This window comes from Chiloscyllium plagiosum, unplaced genomic scaffold, assembly GCF_037043375.1.
Source record: "Chiloscyllium plagiosum isolate Xiang-an unplaced genomic scaffold, Cpla_swu_hap1 HiC_scaffold_48, whole genome shotgun sequence".
NCBI classification, from domain to species: Eukaryota; Metazoa; Chordata; class Chondrichthyes; order Orectolobiformes; family Hemiscylliidae; genus Chiloscyllium; species Chiloscyllium plagiosum.
The window spans coordinates 25,611,108-25,634,958 of record NW_028270186.1 but is presented as its reverse complement, the minus strand read 5'-3'; the positions used below and the strand labels follow the sequence as shown (position 1 = coordinate 25,634,958).

The 23,851-nt window shown below is 44.5% G+C and overlaps 1 long non-coding RNA gene across 1 annotated transcript; it reads left to right on the top strand.

The window, feature by feature from the left end:
- Positions 1 to 13,410: 13,410 nt before the first annotated feature.
- On the top strand, positions 13,411 to 21,387 carry LOC148135759 (uncharacterized). Its single transcript, XR_015754926.1, has 3 exons — positions 13,411 to 13,530; positions 14,465 to 14,567; positions 20,798 to 21,387. It is a non-coding gene; the product is annotated as an uncharacterized LOC148135759 (long non-coding RNA).
- The last annotated feature ends 2,464 nt before the right edge of the window (positions 21,388 to 23,851 follow it).

The window sequence follows — 23,851 nt, the reverse complement described above, 5'->3', positions numbered from 1 at the left end:
ATTTTTGTTGATCGAAGTGCAATAGGAACCAATTCATGAAATTCAGATATCTCACATTTACCTTAACTATGTGAAGGCTAAGACATTACTAAATTATTGTCAGTAATTGAAACCGTGCTGACAAACTTGTGCAGTATCAGTGCCTCAGCTTTAGAGTGTTCCCAGATATCGCACAGCTGCAGTATTTTGTTTTGCACTCAGCTAGATGTTGTTCTCACTTGTTTCTTTGTGAAAGATTACAAAATTAACTTAGATAAATGAACTTATGATTTCTTTAACCAATGTTGGGAGAAAAAAAATGTCAGTATTTCAAGTGCTGATAAAGTAAAATAAACTGATAATCAGTAGGAAGGGTTTAAGATGGATATGGAACAAATGCTGGCAAATGGGATTAGATTTTTGATATCTGGTCAGCATGGGCAAGTTGGACTGAAGGGTCTGATTTTGTGTTGTACAACTGTGACTTCATTCTCTCAATTATTCAAGAAGTTGAATACTTCGAGGAGGAAAGGGAGAATTTATGCAGAGAATACACTTGCAATGATGATTGAGGTATATCAAACTCACATTGTTTCATGACCTTTTCCTCTGGGTTCTTCAATTAACAAACTTGTTTTATTATCTGAATAACTATGTATCATGTGATCTGTTTTGCACAATATATTTCGTTAGGATCTATTACAAGTGTTCATTCTTAATAGATCTATTAAGAACTATTAAGAAGTGTTCATTTTTAAAATTTAGGCAGCTTGATTGTTCAGCAAGAAAAGTTTAGCGTTTTACTCCCACTGAATCATTGCTCTATAAAAGGTGACAAGCTTTTTATTTTTTCTGGGCACTGAATATATGGAAGTAAATTCTGAAGGAAATAATCCTCGTCGGTAATGTTCCCACATATGGGGAGTAATTGCTTCTGGTCACTCTTCAGGTTACAGAGGCTAGGAAAGAAATGAGTTGGCCAAAGTTAGCAACATCATTTGGATGGACTATGCTCATTGGGGAAACTTGCAGGATCTGTAGAAGGAACACATGTTTCAGAGTGTATGCAATAAACCTGAACATTGTTACTTTTGCACAGAGCTTGGGACCCGACTGGAGCAGCAATGAAGCTCGTATTGTTTTTTAAAATTTCCGAGCTTGCCAAATTATTGTTGGTAAATGCAGGTGACTTTATCAAAGCACATTTCACATGCCCCAGCTAGGAATTTGGTCCCAATTCTGTCAGTCCATCGATTCTTATGGATAAGAGGTATTTTAAATGTGAGCACTCCATTGAACTATTTGAATTGAATACTTCAGTGGTTAAGTCCTCTTGGATTGTTAATTTCAAATTACTCAATGTGATTTTTTTGTCCCCCCCTGAATTTGCCAAGCACTGGGCAGTTCTGGAATATTCCAAATATTTACAATAGATACACTTACACTATTGAAGGCAACCTGGCAGATTTGAATACCATTCAGGTAGTCAACAACAATACATAAGTAACTTTATGAATTGCTTACTGTACACCAACAATGCAAGCCAAGTATTAGTGAAACCACAGATTGTTTCCCATGGATTCCCAAATCTAAACAGTGCATTCCAGATACGCTCACTATCACCACCTGGGAGCAGTCTCCCAAAGTGCTCCCAGAATTTAGAAAACGCATAACTGCCCTCCAAAGCTAAATCTGCTGTCACAGGCTTCACTCTTATTGCATACAATGACATTTATTGTCCAGTTCTTTAATGTGACAAATGATTTTACAAACAATTTATAAAATACTTTAAATCCTGAAGAAATGTGATGTCAGCCCTTTGTAGAAGTGAATGGAAAGTGAGATGTTTGTTTGACCTTTGGCTCTATGTATCAGACTGAACTGAGCCTTTAGCAAGATGTGGGATGTTTCCCACACATTTTGTTTAAAAAAGCAAAGATTATGCTCTGAGGTTTAAATGTTCAATCAGGTTTAATAAAAATCCTTCCAAAAATTGAGTTTGACTTCAGCTCCTTTAAAGAGACATGCTCTTGGCCTTCAATTTTGTGACATGTGATCATTCTTTGGTAAAGGTGGCTGTATGCAACACTGCAGGATGTTGTGCTGAAGTGCCTCATTGGGTGGATGAGCTTTATTACTGGTGTAACTCGGCTAATTTTGAGATGAAATGTCACTTTGAGTTAAATCTTGTTTTTAAACTGAGGCGTGCTTGTGTAACTCAAGTGTGGAAACTATGCTCATGTTTGCAATGAACCTTTCACTTTTGGAGATTAGTATTTTCCGATCTGTTTTGTAAATAAAGTTCACTATAGAAAGCACAGTGCTGGAGAACCGCAGGTCCAGTAGCATCTCTGAGGGGGGAAAAAAACATTGTAAGTTCAAAGTTTCATGACCATTTGTCCGGTCAGACGAAGAGTTAGTGAACTTGAAATGTAACATTTTTTTCTCTTCACTGATGCCCTCGGAACTGCTGAGTTTCTCTAGCACTTTGTTTCTGTGGTTCAGATCTCCAGCACCTGCAGTTTATTTTTTTTATATAGATCCTATGATTTGACTTGGGGAGCAAGAGGCAGCAACTGTGATCAACTAGGATAAAACTCCCCAACCATGGAAAACACAGTTCTTTATACTTTGCAAAACACAACTGTAAATAAGAAATGCAATTAAGCTAAGTGCAAGGTGACATACCACCGGCCTTGTCTCAAACTTGCTACTCACCTTTGAGGACTAATCTGTCAGAATGGTGTTTGCGAACTTCCTTTGAGATCACAGTCCACAAATGTCCCAGTTCCTGGGCCAGGCCCGGTTACCACATTGCAGTGGGGTGGGGAGCTTTGTGTCAGCCTGAAGTTTTTGTTAAGAGCAACATTGCAGGTTGAAGTTGACGGTTTTGACTAGTATTGAGTCATCAAACTTGGAGGAAATCCTTCCGAATGTATTGATTAACTGGATTGAGCCTGTTTACATCCAGTCCTGTTAGTAATGCTGTCATATTCTAAGTTAAGAATCACACAACACCAGGTTATAGTCCATCAGGTTTAATTGGAAGCACACTAGCTTTCGGAGCGCCGCTCCTTCATCAGGTGATTGTGGAGGGCACAATTCTAAGGCACAGAATTCACAGCAAAAATTTACATTGTGATGCAACTGAAATTATGCATAAAAAAAATCACAAAACCTGTTTTTAAAAGTTGCATTCCTGACAGTGGTCCACCCAATCACTCACTGTATTAAACACTGCACAGTCTCAACAAAGGAAGGAAACTTTGATAGACCATATTACATCTACCAATGCACTGGAAAGTACAACCACAAAGTCAGTCCTCTTGACACTGCAACTTCTGCCTCACTGTGGGCCAAAAACAGCAGCAGAACTGTACTCCAGCCCAATCTGAAATCTCATGGCCTGGTATATCCCCCACTCAACCAATAACATCAAGCCAGGAGATCAGCCCAGGTTCAATGGAGAACACAGGACGACATGCCAGCAGCAGTACCAGTACATAAAATTGAGGTGCCAACCTGGTGCAGCTACCAAACCTGCACGCCAAACAGTGCAAGCAACACCAAATAGAACTATGTGATCCCACAACCACTGGATCAGATCTGAGCTCTGCATTTCTGCCACACCTAGTCATGCTTGGTGATGGACAATTAAACAACTCACTGCAGGAAGCATCACAGATATCCCCATCCCTACAGACAGAAGAGTCTCAATCATCCATGTAACAGATACGACAACAGCATTTGCAGCAATCTTCAGCCAGCAGTGCCAAGTGAATGAGCTTCCCCATTGGTCCCTGACACAGATGTGAATTGGATTAGTTGAAAACTCATTTCAAATCAGATCAAGAAATGGACAAATAGTGTAAAGGCTCTGGGCCCTGCCAGCATTGTGGCAATAAGACTGATGGCTGTGCTCCAGAACTTGCTGCCCACCAAGACAAGTACTGCTCTAGCACTGGCATAATATTCTCCATCTTTGGCCTTTTGTCAAAAGTTCTCAATAATGTTTTTGGGAAATTAAAAACATATTGATTTTTACCGGTATCTTCTACTCTTCACTATCGCTGAGTGAATAATCTGTTCTGTCTCTTACCCAACCACGTTGTGGGAGCACCTTCACCATCCAAACTGCAGCTGTACAAGAAGTCAAATATTACCCTCTCCACAGGCACCAGGGCTTTGGCATTGATCACTGGTACCTGTGGAAGGAGAAATACACACGGTTTTTCAGGGAGTGCAATATGAATTATAGAGAACGAAAATGTTGCAGAATTTGGCTGTTAGAAATAGAAGGAAAATTTACTCACTTATTGGAAAAAAGAATTCTTCACTATCAAAGATATTGTGGGAAAAACAACCTGATAATGAGAAGCATATGGTCACGAGTTGGGCAGCAGTAGACAATTCATTTACAAAAGGGTCTGTGAACATAATAGTAAAGTACTAAACAGAGCGAAAATACACACGAGAGACTGAGGAAGCAATATAATGAACAAGTGGACATCAAGGAGACCAGAGGAGAATCAGAACAGTGTTCACTTTTATGATATCACAGTCAGAGATGACTAGCACTGAAACAGACTCTTTGGTCCAACCGTCTCTGCCAACCAGATATTCTAACCTAATCTATTCCCATTTGCCAGCATTTGGCCAACATCCCTCTGAACCCTTCCTATTCAAATGCTTTTTAAGTGTTCCAACTTTAGTTGCCCTTTAGGCTCCTTTTGAATTTTCCTCTCTTAACCTAAACCTATATCCTCCAGTTCTGGGCTCCACGAACCCAAGGTAAACACCTCGTCTATTTATGCTATCCATGCCCCTCATGATTTTATAAAGCTCTATAACATCACACCTCAGCCTATGACACTCCAGGGAAAATGGACCCAGCCTATTATGCCTCTCCCTGCGACTCAAATCCTCCAACTCGCAAAATCCTTGAAAATCTATTCTCAAACCTTCCATGTTTCAGTTCCTCCTTCTGATAGGAGGGAGACTAGAATTGTAAACAATATTTCAAAAGTGGCCTAACCTGTTCAGCTCCGTTACTCAATGCTGTGACCAATAAAGGAAAGCATACTAAACAACTTCTTCACTATTCTATCTCCTTTCAAGGATCTATGAACCTGCACTCCAAGGTCTATTTGTTCAGCAAGAATCTCCAAGACCTTACAATTCAGTGTGTGTCTTGCTCTGATTTGCTTTTCTAAGATGCAACACCTCACATCTATCTAAATTAAACCCTATCTGCCACTCCTCAGCCCATTGACCAATCTGATCAATTTCCCATTGTATTCCGAGATATCCTTCTTCACTGTCCACAATACCTCCAATTTTGGTGTCATCTGCAAACGTACTATCTGTACCGCCTCTCTTCACATCAAAAATTTTTAAATGAATGACGAGACATATCCAGAATAAAAAGCATCCATTTCCCTGGGTTTGAATGTGCTCTGTGTAAATCCTGCCCCATGACTATCAGGGAGAGCTGCACATACACCCCTCTGAACTTTGCCCCCGACAAAGCTGGCGGCTGCGCGCGTGTCCAGTGAGTCGTTGCCCCGAATAAAGATGGCGGCGCTCACTCGGGCGGGATCGCTCGATGAGGCATTTTCCCCTTTGCTGCAAAAATGGGACTGTAAGTTTCAAATTTGTGTTTTCCGATGTGCACCAAATGTATGTAAAACCTCTCAGCCCATACCAACACCATTACCCTCCCACTTCCTGCTGTTTATTTCTTTCCTTACCGACAGCTCTCCAGCCACACGTCCTGAACATGCGCGCCGACGGCGTGGATAATCACGTGGTATAGTCTAGTCCCACCCCTCATTTACTCTGATTGGTTGGAGGACCAAGTCTTCCAGCTCTGCCCCTGTCTTTCCATTGGTCCGCTGCTGACATCAATCACCCAGGGCCCATTGTTGGTTGGAGCATGCGCACCGCTTTGTTGCTTCTGCTGCTGTTCATAACTTACGAGAGGGACAATGTTAAAAATCACACAACCACCTGATGAAAAAGCAGCAAAACTAGTGCTTCCAAATAAACCTGTTGGACTCTAAAGTGGTGTTCACTAAATTATAATTTTGTCCATCCTAATCCAAAACCAGCACCTGCAAGCCACGAGTGAGGGAGGAATGCATAATATAAGAACAAAAGAACTAGGAACAGGAGAAGGCCGTCCTGCCCTTCGAGCCTGCTCTGCTAATCAACAAGATCATTTTGTGGACGCAGAACCATTTACCCGCGTTCTCACCACATCCCTTAATTGATTATTTCTTTTTTAATAAAAATCTACCTTAGCTTTAAAAACGTTTATTGAACTAGCATCAACTACTTTCCTGTGCAGTTAATTCCATAGTGGTTAAGAAGTTCCTTCTCAATTCAGTGCTAAATTTGCTGCCTCTAATCTTGAGATGATGCCATGTTGCCCTCGCTTCACCTGCCAGTGGAAACATTCTCACTACTTTTGTTTTATCCATTCCATACATTATTTTATATGTTTCCATTCTTCTGAATTACAATGAATATAATCCTGTGGGATATAGGTAAAACAGTGTTTTACTGTCCTCCTGCGAACATTGAACAGTGAAATTGAGTACTAACTTCAGTGTATAATTGTGGGATATAGGTAAATAATTACTAACTTTAGTATATAATTGTGGATAATTGAGTAACTTTAGTGCATAATTATTCTTGCAAATAATTTCTTCCATCATGATAGTTTAAATAATTTACAATTTCAGCAAAAGAGCTGAGATAGCTGAAGCGCATAAACTAGGCAAGAAAAGACATATTGTTAAAATGTATTTTAAGCAATGGAATGTACCTATGAACAATAGAAGATGTTACAAGCAAACAGATAAAGTGAAAAGAACATCAAGATCGAGGTTTAGCAAAATCTCCCTTATGTCAGCACTTACAGAGGGGAGGGTCGCCAGCTTGGATAAGGGGGAAGTAATAATGGCAGAGCGCACCTGGGTAGTGGCAGAACGCAATAAGGGAGATTGATAGGTATGAAGACCTATGAGGTAAATGGGGAGTACCGAAAATCAAAACTGTATACATTGTAAAGCAATCCCTGAATGTGTGTGCCCACTGGTCACCCCCTTCTTGCAAGAAGGTTCCAATAAAATTCGCTGGTTCAGATTTTGACTAGGACTGAAATTTATTATACTGTGAGTTTTATTTCTCACAATCCCAATCTACTCAGTCTCTGTTAAGCCAACCCTCTCAACTCCAGAATCAACCTAGTTTACCTCCTCTGCACGCCCTCTAGAACCAGTACGTCCTCCCTCACGTAAGGAGATAAAAACTGCATGCAGTACTCCAGGTGTGACCTCACCCAACACAGCTGGAACATAATCTTTGCATTTAAACACAATCCCTACAGCAATGAAGGACAAAATTCCATTTGCCTTCTGAATGGATCGTTGTACCTGGTGACCAACCCTCATGCAGAAGGATACCCTGGTGCCTCTGCATAGCAAATGTGCAACTTTTTAAAAGTCAAGTAATAATCTCCTTTGTAATGTTACTGTATCAATTGTAACATGACTTTACATTTATGAACATTGTATTCCATTTGCCAGACCATTGCCCACTCACTCAATGTATCTATGTTCCTCTACAAAGTTTCACAGTCCTCCGCACACTTTGTTCTGCTACTCATCTTAGTCTCATATGCAACATTTGACACCCTACATGTGGTCCTCAACTCCAAATTATCTGTATCAATTGTAAATATTTGCAGTCCCAACACTGATCCCAGAAGTACACAACTAGTCACTGATTGCCAGCCAGAATAATACTCATTTATCCCCACACTTTGCTTTCTTTTATTCAACCCATCTTCTATCCATGCTAATACTCTACCCCTAACACCATGCACCCTTATATCATGCAACAGCCTCTTGCACAGCACCTTGTTGAAGATCTTTTGGAAATCCAGGTACTCCACATCCATTGGGTCCCCATTGTCCACCTTGCTCGTAATGTCTTCACAGAATTCTGAAATATTTGTCAAACATGACGTGCCCTTCATGAACCCATGCTGTGTCCGTCCAATGGGACAATTTCTATCGAGATTCCCTGCTATTTCTTCCTTGATAATAGACCCAAGCATCTTTCCCACTACAGAGAATAAGCTAACTGGTGTATAATTTCCCATCTTCTGTCCACTTCCTTTTTAAAATAGTGTCGTCACTTTTGCTGCTTTCCAATCTGCTGGGACTGCCACAGAGTCCAGTGAATTTTGGAAAATTATTGCCAGTGCATTTGCTATTTCTCCTGCCATCTCCTTTCGTACCCTGGGATGCATTCCATCAGGGTCAGGAGACTTTTCTATCATTAGAACAATTACCTCCAACAGTCAACACTAGCTGTTCCATAATAATGATAATTTCCAAATCCACACCTACCGTTGTCTCTTTGTTAATTACTGGCAAGATATTAGTGTCCTCCATTGTGATATTCCATAACTAAATGCTGCTTCTCATTTTCCAAGGGACCAACATTTACTTTAGCCATTCTTTTCTCAAATTATTTATTTATTTATTATTTATATGAAATTTTGCTCTCTGTCTTTATAGTCTGTGCTAGTTTATTTTTCTCCTGTTCTATCTTACTATTTTTTTATAGCTCTGGTGTGACTTTCTGTTGACCTTTAAAGTTTTCCCAGTTCAAGTTTCAGTCTGTTTTTGGCCACTTTGTATGGCTTCTCTTTCAATTTGATCGCTTTCCTTAGATACCCATCTCAGAGTATGCCTTTTCTCACAGTACTTCCTTTTCACTGGAATATACCTTTACTGAGTACTTTGTAACATGTCTTTGAAAATCTGCTGCTGGTCATCAATAGTCCCACCATAAAATCATTGTTTTCAGTCTACTTTATCCAGTTTCGTCCTCATTCTATTGCAGTTCCCTGTGTTCAAGCACAGGACCCAGGTATTAGATTTTACCTTCACACTTGCCATATCTATTCTAAATTCAACCATACAGAGATCACGTCTTCCAAGGGGTTCCCCTAACTCTGAAGTCAATAATCATTCCTGCCTCATTGCACAGGGACCAGATCTTGGATAGCCTGCTCCCTTGTCAGTTCCATTTCATAGTGTTCAACGAAACTATCACGGATACAGTTAACAAACTCAAGGCTACCCTGACTGAGCTGGTTCAACCAATCGACATGTTGATTAAAATCACCCATGATAATAGCCGTACCATTTTTACAGGCATTAGTTATTTCTTTGTTTATTGCCCATCACAATGTGATGTTATTATTTGGTGACCAACACACTGCACCTATCAGTGACTTTCTTGTTATAATTTTGAATGCATCATTCCTGTTTCTCCTAATGTACGGCAATAACAACAACTACTTGCATTTAATGGAATCTTTCAGAATGGCAAATCTCCTAAGGTGCTTCATGGATGATCAAAACATTGATTAAAGAGAATGATTTTAAAATACATCTTAAAAGGAGGATAGAGAAGGTTAGGGAGGCTATTCCACAGACTTCTGGCCTTGACAGCTCCAATTGTGGAGTGATGCAGGTGGGGTGGATTGGAAAGGGAATGTGCAAAAGGAAAATGGAGGAGCGCAGGCAGTGCAGATGGTCTTAAGGACAGAGGAGGTGCCAGACTGAGTCTGCCTGCCTCATGGAGTTTGAAGCTCTGCAATGGGTCCAGGCATGTCATGTTAGTCAAAGATAGTATAACGGCGGCTGAGAGAACTTTTGATGAGGACTCATCTACTGAGGTAGTGTGGGCTGAGGTTAAAAACAGGAGAGGAGAGGTCACACTGCTTGGAGTTTTTTATAGGCCTCCGCAGAGTTCCAGAGAGGTGGAAGAGAGGATTTGCAAAATTATTCTGGGTAGGAGTGAAAGTAACAGGGTGGTCATTATGGGGGCTATAACTTTCCCAACATTGACTAGAAATGCTATAACTTTAGTATGTCTGATGGATCCGTTTTTGTCCAATGTGTACAGGAGGGTTTCCTGACACAGTATGCCGAAGGGCCGACAAGAGATGAGGCCACATTGGATCTGGTCCTTGGTAATGAACCAGACGAGGAGTTTGATTTAGTTGGAGGTAAGCATTTTGGAGAGAGTGATCATAATTCAATTACATTTAGTTTAGCATTGGAAAGGGATAGGTACATGCCACAGGTCAAGATTTATCAATGGGGCTGGATTCAGCAAGAATTAGGATGCAAAATGCAGGGGATGCAGACTATTGAAATGTGGAGCTGGTTTAAGGAACAGATATTGCGTGTCCTTGATAGGTATGTCTCTATAAGGCAGGGAGGAAGTGATCAGGTAAGGAAACTGGCTTACTGCAGAAATTGCATCTCTTGTTAAGAAGATGTAGGAGCTTATGTGTTGATGAGGCAAGATGGTACAGATGAGGTGATGGAGAAGTACATATCAGCTAGGAAGGATTTAAAGAGAGAGTTAAGAAGAGCAAAGAGAGGACACGAGCAGTCTTCAGCAAATAGAATAAAGGAGAACCCTAACGCATTCTATAGGTATGTGAGGAATAAAGCGATAGGGTAGGAATAGGACCAATCAAAGATAGAAGTGGAAGTTGAGTGTGGACCCTGTGGAGATCGGAAAGGTGCTAAACGAACATTTCTCATCGGTTTTCACTCAGGAAAAAGGAGAATATTGTCGAGGAGAAGAACGAGGTAAGAGATGTTAGACTAAAAAGGATCGAGGTTAGTTATGAACAGATGTTATCAATTCTAGAAGGAGTGAAAGTAGACAAGTCCCCTGGGCTGGATGGGATTTATCCAAGGATTCTCTGGGAAGTTAGGGAGGAGACAGGTGAGCCTTTGGTTTTGATATTTAAGTCGTCATTGTCTACAGGTTTGGTACCAGAGGACTGGAGGATTGCAAATGTTGTGCTCTTGTTCAAGAAGGGTAGTAGAGATGACCCAGGTAATTATAGACCAATGAGCATTACTTCTGTTGTCAGAAAGATATTGGAAATGATTATAACGGATAAGATTTATAATCATCTAGCAAACAACAATTTGATTTCAGATAGTCAACATGGTTTCATCAAGGGCAGGTCGTGTCTCACAATCCTCTGGGTTTTTTAAGAAGGTGAACAAGCATGTAGATGATGGTCAGGCAATTGACGTGGTATACATGGACTTCAGTAAAGTCTTTGATAAGGTTCCACATGGTAGGCTGTTGGAGAAAATGCAGAGACATGGAATTGAGGGTGATTTAGCAGTTTGGATTAGAAACTGGCTTTCTGAGAGAAGGCACCGAATGGTGGTTAATGGAAAATATTCAGCCTAGAGTCCGGTTATTAGTGGTGTGCCACAAGGATCTGTTTTGGGACTACTGCTGTTTGTCATTTTTATAAATGACTTAGATGCAGGCATAGGTGGATGGATTAGTACATTTGCAGACGACACTAAAATCGGTGGAATAGTGGTCAGTGTGGAAGAATGTTACAGGTTGCAGGGTGACATGGATAAACTGCAAAATTGGGCAGAGAGGTGGCAAATGGAGTTCATTGCAGCTAAATGTGAGGTGATGCACTTTGGGAATAATAATAGGAAGGCAGGGTACTGGGTCAATGGAAAGATTCTTGGTTGTGTGGATGTGCAGAGGGATGTTGGGGTCCATGTACATAGATGCCTGAAAGTTGCCACCCAGTTGGATAGTGCTGTTAAGCCGGCATACGGTGTGTGAGGTTTCGTTCGTAGAGGGATTGAATTCCTGAGCCACAATATCATGCTGCACTTATACAAACTCTGATGCGGCCATACTTGGAATATTGTGTGCAGTTCTGGTGCCCATATTTCGGGAAGAATGTGGAAGCATTGGAAAAGGTACAGAGGAGATTTACGAGGTTGTTCCCTTGTCTGGAGGGAAGGTCTTATGAGGAAAAGTTGAGATTGAACCTGTTCTCATTGGCAAGAAGGCCAAGAGGGATTTGATAGAGACATACAAGATGATCAGAGGCTGAGATATGGTAGACAGTGCAGGTCTTTTTCAAGGATGATGACATCATTGCGTATTAGGGTGCAGAACTACAAATTGAGGAGTGGTAGATTTAAGACTAATATCAGAGGCAGGTTATTTATTCAGAGTGGTTAGGGCGTGGAATGCACTACCTGCTAATGTAGTTAACTCAGCCACATTATGGAGATTTAAACAATCCTTTAGATAAGCACATGTGTGATTTTGGGATAGTGTAGGGGGTTGGCCTGAAAATAGTTCACAGGTTGGCGCAACATCAAGGAGCAAAGGGCCTATTCTGCGCTGTATTGTTCTATGACTATAGTGCTACAAGAGATTTCTGGTGTCTTAAACAGAGTGACAAATCTTGTATTGTGGGCTTACGAAATGTCACTGATATCTACCAAACATGTACGAGGTAGAATCAGGGCAATAATAAGATGCTGCAACAGGAGGGGAACAGGTAACTCCATACAAAACCCTACTCCTTCTCAATTCTTATCACCTCCAAAACCGAATGCCTTTCAGAAAAGCACCTCTATCTCCCACCACAACACTTTGCCACACAATTGTGGTATTTGGCTGTGCACTAGAGGGAGTGCAACAGTCTGAACTGGGACCCACTGGGGCCCTGAAACACTTGGTAAAGACTAAAATCATCTGAGCATTGAGAGTCCCACCATATTGCATGGGTTTTGTTATTGTTTTAGTGCTGTTCCGGACTTCCCTTGTTTTTCCTAATGAACCTGTTCAAAGATGTTATTACAAACCTGCACAAGTTGTGAATTAATCTCTGGCCTCTCGGTCCAAGATTAGGATATTTTCACCGCATCAGAAGGCATCGACTCTAACTTCCCTTGTCCCTTAATGTTTCTTTTGCTTGGCCAGTTGAATCAACTCTGCAATTGGGAGGAAGGGGCGGAACTAGAGGACCGAGCAGCGGCCGGTCTTCCAACCAGAGTGAGTGAGGAGCGGGGCCAAAGCATTCTCGGCGAGTGAACGCTTCAGGATTGGTCAGAAAGCAAAGTGTTTTGCACGATTGATCGTTCTCACTACATGGTACAACGTTAAACCTCTCTCATAAATCTATGTGACATTTTAAGAAATTGTTGAGATGTAAATCTGATAACATACATATTTCCAATCGATTTACACAACTCGAGTAAGAAACTTATTTTCAAATTCCCAGAACGATTGGTAATTTATATACCTGGCCGGTATGGTTGAATTGGAACGAACAATTTATTGGCAAGCTAGACATGTCTATGACTGTAAGTCGACAGAGCAATTGTTAATGACTAATATTTCACCCATGATCCTGTGCAGATAGGAATATCATATATCAACTCACCGATAACCTCAGACGCACGCGCAGTTTGGTTTCTATGCAGAGCATGCGCAGTGTCAAATTCGTCATGACAGAGAGAGACATGGAGCTGCTTTCTCCGACAGCGGCTTCAGAGAGCGGCGCTCAGAGCCGGTGTGTGGGAGCCTCGCTGGGAGAAAGGAGCGGAGAGAATTCACAAATCCCGAAAACAGGTAAAAAGAGCGAAAATAATACTCCAGGCCCGGGTAAGGAGGCGGCGGTCTCTGATCAGGGAAGCGGCTCAGGGTCACGGCCGCCATTTGTTTGAGGGAAGAGGGAGCGCGGGCGGCCGCCATCTTGTGAAGGTCAAGGTGCAGGAGGGCGGGGCTCTCGGGGTCTGTAGAACAATCAGAGGAAAGGGAAGACCCCATTGTTACTGATTAATCCCACGGACACAGCGTCACTGGGCGGTCCCGGAGGAATATCCTCTCTCAGTCCTGCTGGGATGGTTCACCCAGTCAGAACCAGCAGCTCTCCTCCTCTCTCAGCTCCCCTTCTGTCCTTCCTGCAGCATCTGTCCCCTGGGACATTGAGCTGTCTGTCCTGTCCCTCCCTCAGCTGTTGTTCTGTAATACCTGTGATATCCCAGTCCCATTTTAGGTTACTTCACTAAAGACAGGAATGCACCCGATGGATTTTTCTTAACATCAGCAATTGTTTAATACTCATTTACAGGTTTTTAATTACATCGTTTTTGAAGCATTTACTTCACATTCAATCATTTGCAATGGCTGGATTTAAACCTGTGTCCAGAGAACACTTGCTGAATTTCTGGATAAATTGTGACACAATAATGCCACTAGGCCATCACTTTGCCTGCTCACAGTTTATATATCCCAGTGCAACATGAATCAAAACCCTTTCTTCCTGCACAATTGTTTGACCCAGCACTCTGGTGATGTGACTCGGTATCCCTGACCGTGTGGGTCTAATTGCTGGCTCTGTCACCGTCTCTCACTCTTGAAGCTACTCCAGATCATGAGCCAACAGAATTCTCCACTCCAGAGAGATGAGGCAGCACAAGTCAGGAATGTAGACTGGGATTTTCCAGATCTCTGTGGGCTCAGTGCCATTCTATATGTGTAACCCTCAAAGCATTAGTCTAATTTCCTATTCTGCCTATTTCTGTGTCTTCTACAGGTACTCATGGAGTTCCTGACTCAATAGACTTGCCGACGATGGTTGGTCAGCCAGAAAGACAAAGTCAGGGAGGTCGGGAGTCTTCAATAAATCCTGCTGCCAGGTTAGATCATTCCAGTGCACAGAGCAGAAAGTAATAAGGGGGATCCAAACATCAGCTAACAAGACATGACATAGAGAAAGTGCTGGAGGGCGAGCACAGTACAAACACAACCCAGGCTCAATCACCACGCCTGCTGCAAGTTCTGTTGTAATGAGACAGCATTGGGAGTTCCCAGTTATCAGTCCAGGCCTGTGCTCTCTTAGGGAGCATCAGAACAACTGAGGGGAAAGCAAGCCTCCCAAGAGAGGGTGGTAATGCTGCCTGGGATCTTTCTGTTCCCTATTCCCTCTCCAACACTGTATCAATGGCTTGTATTGAGGACCAGTGTCTTCAATCATTCTAACTCCTATAATAGTTCCTATCTCTGTCATCTCCTCCCCTCTCACCAATTATTTCACATATTTGAAGGCTCCAGTCCAGATGACTATCCATATCACTGTAACTTGCTTCCGTCTCTACAACATGCCTTGTCTCGATAGTCTCCTCCTCCAATAACTGGAGACATCGGGTCTGTTTCTGTGCGGCATGACCTTTCGGCTGAGGTTTCCAAAATGAAATGAGTTGCATTTGCCTGTGTTCGGCCCATATCCCTTCCAATCTACTCCTCTCCATGTACCTGCCCAAGTGTCTTTTCCATGTTGTACTTGTTTTCACCATTTCCTCTGGCAGTCCATTCTGTCTATGCACCATCCTCTGTGGATAATGTTGCCCCTCAGCTCCCTCTTTAAATCCTTGCTCTCTCACCTCACATTTATGCCTCTAGCTTTGGACTCACCTACCCTTGGCAATTCACCTTACTTAGGCCCTACATTGTTTCAAAAACCTTTATAACGTCACCCCATGGCCTCCTCTGCCCAGGAGAAATATTGACAACAATGTTACAAATATCTCCAACTCATGTACTCAATGCTCTGACCAATGAAGACAAGTGTGCCAATTGCCATTTCAACACCCTGTCGCCCTGTGATGCCAGTCCAAGGAACAATGTAACTGCACCCCTCGGTCTCTCCCTTTTCTACAACACTGTCCAGGACCCAACCATTAACTGTGTGAGTCCTCCCTGGTTTGTCTTAACTAAATCCAACACCTGAATGAAATTCCATCTTTCATTCCTTGGCCCACTGGCCCAGTTGATTAACATCCCCTTCGATAACTATATTCCCTGCCCACTCTTCCACTAATCTTTGTATCCATAAACATCCTAACAGGGACTCCTATATTTTCACTCAAATTGTTTATGGAAATGGTGCACAACAGTGGTCCTAGCACCAATCCTTACAGCACACTGCTGGTCAGAGGCCTCCACTCTGAACAACAACCCTCTCCCACCACCCTCTGTCTCCCACTGTCATCCCATTTTGTATCCAGTTGGCTAGCTCTCCCTGATTCCTTGTGATCTACCCCTACGAACCAATGTATCATGCTACACCCTGAACAAGGGTTTGTGGAAGCCAGAAACAACGTCTGTTGCTCTGCCTTCCTCTATCTTTTTGGTCACATCTTGAGCAAACTCCAGTCAAGTTTGTGAGACATGTTTTCCCATGCACAAAGCCATGCTGGCAGTCTGTAATCAGGCCTTATCTTTCCAAATGCATGTAAGGCCTACCTCTCAGAGTGACCTCCAACAACTGACCCACCCTGATGTCTCGCTCATCAGTCTGTAGTTCCCTGGCTTTCTCTTGCAGCCTTTCTTAATTAATGACACAACATTATAATTATAGTCAGAGAGTCTTACCACACTGTTTGGTTAACGCTAACCATACTCTAAAACTAATCCCGTCCCACCTGCCTGTTCCCGGATCATATCCCTTCAAACCTTTCCTATTCCTGTACTAATCCAACTGTCTTCTAAACATTGTAATTGTCCCCTCATTCACCCCTTTCTTGGGAAGACCATTTCACACACAACCCACCCTCTGTGTAACAATGTGCCTCTCATGTCTTTTTTTTTTAAAGTCTCTCCTCTAAACTTAAAAATGTAGTGCCTTGTCTCGAAACTCCCCTGTCCATGGGAAAAGACAACTCCCATTAACTCTATCTATCCCCCTCATGATTTTATAAACTTCTATGAGGTCATCTGTCAACATACAGGTTTCAGTGAAAAATACCAACCTATTCAGCCTTTCTTTATACTGAAGCCTTTCGTACCCAGCCACATCCCAGTAAATCTCCTTCCAACCCTTTCCAGCTTAATAATATCCTTCCTATAACTGGGCGACCAGAACTGGACACAGTATTCCAGAAAAGGACTCACCAATGGCCTGTATAATCTCAATATGACTTCCCAACTCCTATATCCAAAGGACTGAGCAATGAAAGCAAGTGAGGCAAACACCTTTTTTTAAACTATCCTGTCTCTCCATGTAGCAAACTTCAAAGAATTCTGTACCTGAACCCTGAGTTCCCTCTGTTCTACAACACTACCGAAGGTCTTGCCATTAATTGTATAAGCCCTGCCCGTGTTTGTTGTACCAAATGCATTACCTCGTATTTATTCAGATTGAACTCCATCGACAGTTTTTCAGCCATTCACACATTTCATCAGGATCCCTTTGTAATCTCAGAAAACCTTCTTCACTGTCCACAATGCCACCCTCCAGTCTAACAGCCTATCACACATAGCTCTCTATGGTACAAATATCTCTGCTCGGGGCCCTACAATTTCTTCACCAGCTTCCCACAATGTCCTGAGATACATTTGATCAGGTCCTGGGGATTTATCTACCTTTGTGATTTAAAACCTCCAGCACCTCCTTTTCTATAATGTGGACTCATTTCAACACTTTGAGTCATAGAGATGTACAGCACGGAAACAGGCCCTTCGGACCAACTCCTGCATGACGTTTCTAGTCACATTTGCCACAATTTTGCTAATATCCCTCTCAACCTTTGCTATTCATACACCCATCCACATGCCTTTTAAATGTATTTCTATCAGCCTCCCCTATTTGCTCTGGCAGCTTATTCCATTCACTCTGCAGGAGCCAGTTGTCCTTTAGATCCCTTTGAAAAGTTTCCCTCGCCTGGGGAAATGACCTTGTCTATTGACCCTGTCGATGACCATCATCATTTTAAACCCTTTTATCGGTTAACTCTTCAGCTTCCCAGGTTCAAGTGAAAACAGCCCCAGCCTATTCAGGCTTTTCCCTGAAGCGCAAACCCTCCAACCCTGGCAACATCTTTGGTCATTTCCTCTGAACCCTTTCATGTTCCACGACATCCTTCCGATGGCATTGAGACCAGAATTGCACACAGTATTCCAATAGTGGTCAGGCCAAACATTGTTTAGTTCCCTGAGCGCCCCAGTCTTTATCCACAGTCAGCTCCAAAGTGAAATATTTGTTTTGGATCCTGTAGTTTCACACATCGTTGGTTTCATTGATCACTAAGGATACCGGTTTTGTCCCTTGCTCTTCTTTTGCTCTTCATACACTTGTAGAGTCTCTTTGGATTCTCCTTAACTTTCTCTGCCAAAGCTATCTCGTGTCCACTTTTTACATTCCTGATTTCCATCCTAAGTGTATTTCTACAGCCCCGATGCTCCTGAAGGGATTCCCTTGAGTCAGCCAGTTATATCTGACATGTCACCCCTTTTTTCTTGACCACAGCCTCGAAACTCAGCCAGTGTTTCCTAATTCAGTCAGCATTGAGCTGCACACTAACAGGAACACGCTGGCGCTGAACGCTCCTTTTATCTCGGTTTTACAATATTCCGACTTGCCAGACTTCCCTTTACCTGCAAATAGCCTCCCCAGATCTACTTTAAAAATTCATGTCTAATACTATCTTGCTCCATTAAATAACTTGAACTTGTGGATCAGGCCTGTCCTTTTCCATCGTTATTTTCAAACTAATACAATTGTGGTAACTTTCCAAAGTGCTCCCTGACTAACACCTCAGTCCCGTTCCCGACCTTGTTTCCCAAGGGGAGGTCAGGTTTAGCCCCATTCTCCAGTTGGGCCACTTACATAATGACTGGGAGTTTTCGGAACACACTTAACAAATTCCTTCCATCCAAATGCTGAACTCAATACCAATCCCAGTCCAGGTTTGGAACCGTTCAGATCCCCTATCATTACAACCCTATTATTCTAAGAGATATCTGAAATCTCCTGACATATTTGCTCCTTCATCTCCCATTGCCTATCACTGTAGTCCGACCGTAGAAAACTAATGACCAATTTTTATTTCTCAGTTGAACTAATATCGCTTAACTGGGCGATCCTGCATGAATACTCCCTCGAGGTACTGCTGGGATGTTTCCCCCAATCAAAACCACCAGCTCTCCTCCTGTTTTGCCTCTTGTTCTATCCTTCCTGTAGCATCTGTCTCCGGAACATTGAGCTGCTGGTCCTGTTGCTCCCTCAGCTGTGTTTCTGTAATACCTATGGTATCCCAATCCCATGTTCCCATCCATGCTCTGGGTTCATCTGCCTTATCTGTCTGGCCCTTTGCATTGAAATAACTGCAGGTTAATCCACCAGTTTTCCCTAATTGTCTGCTATGTTCCTGCCTGCCTTGTCTACTTATATTGCTCTCTTGAACATTTGTACCAGCCTCAACTTTCTTTCTGGCCTTACGACTCTTTGGGGTCACACAGCCCTGCCAGACGGGTTTAAATCCTCTCGAGCAGCTCCAGCAACGTTCCCCACCAGGATGTGGGTCCCCCTCCTGCTCCCAGTTCAGGTATATTCCCCACCCTGTCTACCTGTGCTGACACCTTCAGACATCCAGGGACTTGCCCACCAAGGTCCCTGTGTTCCTCAGTACTCCAGGAGGACCTACCATACATGATGTCTATCATTCGCTGGTTAGACTTGCCACAGTGTATTACCTCACAGTGATCAGAAGTAAACTCTGTCTGCCATTACTCTGCTCAGTTTATCATCTGATCGATATCAGACTGCAGCCTGAGTCCATCCCCCTCACTGTGGACAACACCCTCACCTTCCATGTTATCTGCAAACCTACTAATGTTACCTTCTGCTTTCACATCTGAGTGATTAATGTCCATAATGAACAGCAATGGTTCCTGCACAGATCCCTGTGGAACACCCGCTGGGCAAAGGCTTTCAATCACAAAACCAACCCTCCACCAATTGTGGAGCCAATTTACCAACTTACCTTTGATCCTTTGGGATCTTCCCTTTTGGACCAGCCTTCCGTGTGGGACCTTGTTAAAGACCTTAATGAACTCCATATAAACCACATCATCTGCACGGCCCTCATCAATATCAGAGGAGAGTCGTCAAGCAAATCCATACAGACAATCCCTAATGAAATTGTGGGGGTATCCGTTTTTGGCGAATACACTGTAAATGTATTCTTCTTCCTCTTTTTGCAGTTCTGGTGTACTGCAGTGTGTTGTGGCCCTTTTGAACAGTGTCTTGATGCAACTTCTTTTGTGTGTGTTGGGTGGTTGCTTTTGTAGTTCAGAAGTCGGTCTGTGTGTGTGGCTTTCCTGTATACCTTTGTGGTGAATTCTCCGTTCGGTGTTCTCTGTACCATCACGTCTAGGAATGGGAGTTGGGTGTGTTGGGTGTCCTTTTCTTTCTCTCTAGTCAATCAGATTCCTGTGAGTGTGGTGTTGATGATCCGGTGTGTGTTCTCTATTTCTGTGTTTTTCATTATTACAAAGTTACCATCCACATATCTGACCCAGAGTGCGGGTTGAATTTGCGGTAAGACTGTTTGTTCTAACCTTTGCATTACCGCTTCTGCTATGAGTCCAGAGATGGGTGAGCCCATTGGTGTGCCATTGATTTGTTCATTTATTTGGTTGTTGAATGTGAAGTGTGTTGTGAGGTACAGGTCCAGTAGTTTGACTATGCCGTCTTTGTTGATAGGTTCACCGTCCTGTTGTCTGTTCTGCATGTCCAGCAGGTTGGCTATTGTTTCTCTGGCTAGGGTTTTGTTGATAGAGGTGAACAGTGCCGTTACATCGAATGAGACCATAGTTTCTTCCTTGTCTATGTGTGTTATTTCTGATGATGTCCAAGAATTCCTGTGTTGACTGTACAGAATGTCTGGATCCACAGATCAGGTGTTTCAGTTTCTGCTGTAGTTCTTTAGCCAGTTTGTGTGATGGTGTCCCAGGTAGTGATACGATGAGTCTGAGTGGGATGTCTGGTTTGTGCACTTTAGCTAGTCCATAGAATCTGAGGGTGTTGTTGCTTTCAGTTTTCATTCTCTGTAGGTCAGATCTGGTTATCTGTCTGTTTTTCTTGCAGGTTTCTCACTGTGTTGTTGATCCTATTGGTGAGCTGTGGGGTGGGGTCAAACTCCACGCAATTTCATCCACAGATGCCTCAGGGAAAGACAATGGAATGAGGACATGCCAAAACCCAAAGGACGAGCCACACTACCATACATCAAGAACATTTCTGATCTGACAGCCAGACTACTGCCATCACTAGGACTCATAACGGCACACAAGCCAACAGCCACTCTCAGACAACAACTCACCAGATGAAGGACCTGACACCCAGCATGAGCAAAACCAATGTAGTGTACAAAATCCCATGCAAGGACTGCACATAACACTACATAGGACAAGCAGGAAGACAGCTAACAATCCGCATCCATGAACACCAACTAGCCACGAAACGACACGGCCAGCTATCCTTAGTAGCCACACACGCAGATGATAAGCAACGTGAATTCGACTGGGACAAAACTACTGTTATAGGACAAGCCAAACAGAGAGCAGCCAGGGAATTCCTAGAGGCATGGCACTCATCCACAGATTCAATCAATAAGCACATCGACATGGACCCAATATACCGACCACTGCAGCGGACAGCTGGAACTGACAACCAGAAGCTCCAGTAACGTTCTTTAGTTACTGTAGGTCTGCCTAGCTCTCCAGATAACCTGTTTCATCCCCTACAGCTCCCTCAGTCACTGTAACTCCCTCTGCTCTGTCTAATCCTCCTCTTTCCCACTTTCCTCCAGGCACACGGCGATCCTGTAAGAGAGCAGTGCGGAATGGGATGTTATAAATCTCAACTGAGGCTTGATGCCGACCATTACCTGGGAGTCACAAGGGGAGAGACCCTGAGCGAGTGCAGCACAGAGCGGGTGAAGATACATCAGCATCGAGGGTCAAGGCCGACTGGGACCTGGATTTGGATAAAAAGCAGAGCAGCAGGCTCCAAATCAGCACCGAGTCACAGAGGGAGTGACCGTGTGAGGGAGCAACTTGGAGCAGGAGCTTGATGCTGACTCACATCTGGAAGAATATAAATCAGCACTGAGGATCGCGGCCTTGTTGTACCTGGGAGTCACAGAGACGGTGACCCTGTGAGGGAGCAGACTGGAGTGAGAGCTGGACGATTACACGTCCGAGGAGACACATCACTGTGTGTGCACGTGTCCCTCCCTTGTTCTGTGTTTGTGTGTGTGTGTGTCCCCTTCCCTCGCTGTGTGTGTGTGTGTGTGTATAACTCTCCTCACCGTGTGTGTGTGTGTCCCCTTCCCTCGCTGTGTATGTAACTCTCCTCACTGTGTGTGTGTCCCTCCCTCACTGTGTGTGTGTGTGTTTGTGTGTGTTTGTACATATGTCTGCGTGTCACCCTCCCTCACTTTGTGTGTGTCCCCTCTCATTTTCTGAGCACATGTCCCACCCTCGCTGTGTGTGTGTGTGTGTGTGTGTGCGCGCACACCTCTAGCTGTGAGTGTGTGTGCCCCTCTTGCAGTGGGTGTGTGTCCTCCCCTCGCTCTGTATGTGTGTGTGTGTGTATCACTCACTCACTGTGTGTCTGTGTGTCCCTCCCTCGCTGTGAGTGTGTCCCTCCCTCGCTGTGAGCGTGCGTGTCCCACTCTCGCTGTGAGCGTGCGTGTCCCTCCCTCGCTGTGCGTCTCAGCAAGTCCCTCGCTCGCTGTGCGTGTCCCTTCCTCGTTGTATGTGTGTGCACACCCTCACAGCATGTGTTTGTGCGTGTCCCTCCCTCGATGGTTGCGTGTGTGTCACTCCCTCTCACTCTGTGTATGCGTCTTCCTCCCTCACGGTGTGTGTGTGTGTGTGTCTCCATCCCTCCCTCTCTGTGTGTGTGTGCGCATGTCCCTCCCTCGCTGTGTATATGCATGTCCTTCCCTCGCTGTGTGTGCATGTCCCTCTCTCACTGTGTCTGCACGTGTCATACCTTTGCTGTGTATGTGTGTCCCTCCCATGTGTGTATCCCTCCCTTGCTCTTTGTGTATATCCCCCTCACTGTATGTGCACATCTCCGCTCGGTATGTGAGTGCATGTCCACCCTTGCTGTGTGAGTGTGTGTCCCTCCCTCGCTGTGCCTGTGCGTGTCCTCTCTCGCTTTGTGTGCATGTGTCCCTCTCAATTTCTGTGCACATGCCCTCCCCCTCGCTGTGTGTGTGCGTGCGTGTCCCTCCCTCGCTGTGTGTGTGCGTGTCCCTCCCTCGCTGTGTGTGTGCGTGTCCCTCCCTCGCTGTGTGTGTGCGTGTCCCTCCCTCGCTGTGTGTGTGCGTGTCCCTCCCTCGCTGTGTGTGTGCGTGTCCCTCCCTCGCTGTGTGTGTGCGTGTCCCTCCCTCGCTGTGTGTGTGCGTGTCCCTCCCTCGCTGTGTGTGTGCGTGTCCCTCCCTCGCTGTGTGTGTGCGTGTCCCTCCCTCGCTGTGTGTGTGCGTGTCCCTCCCTCGCTGTGTGTGTGCGTGTCCCTCCCTCGCTGTGTGTGTGCGTGTCCCTCCCTCGCTGTGTGTGTGCGTGTGTCCCTCCCTCGCTGTGTGTGTGCGTGTCCCTCCCTTGCTGTGTGTGTGCGTGTCCCTCCCTCGCTGTGTGTGTGCGTGTCCCTCCCTCGCTGTGTGTGTGCGTGTCCCTCCCTCGCTGTGTGTGTGCATGTCCCTCCCTCGCTGTGTGTGTGCGTGTCCCTCCCTCGCTGTGTGTGTGCGTGTCCCTCCCTCGCTGTGTGTGTGCGCGTGTCCCTCCCTCGCTGTGTGTGCGCGTGTCCCTCCCTCGCTGTGTGTGCGCGTGTCCCTCCCTCGCTGTGTGTGCGCGTGTCCCTCCCTCGCTGTGTGTGCGCGTGTCCCTCCCTCGCTGTGTGTGCGCGTGTCCCTCCCTCGCTGTGTGTGCGCGTGTCCCTCCCTCGCTGTGTGTGCGCGTGTCCCTCCCTCGCTGTGTGTGCGCGTGTCCCTCCCTCGCTGTGTGTGCGCGTGTCCCTCCCTCGCTGTGTGTGCGCGTGTCCCTCCCTCGCTGTGTGTGCGCGTGTCCCTCCCTCGCTGTGTGTGCGCGTGTCCCTCCCTCGCTGTGTGTGCGCGTGTCCCTCCCTCGCTGT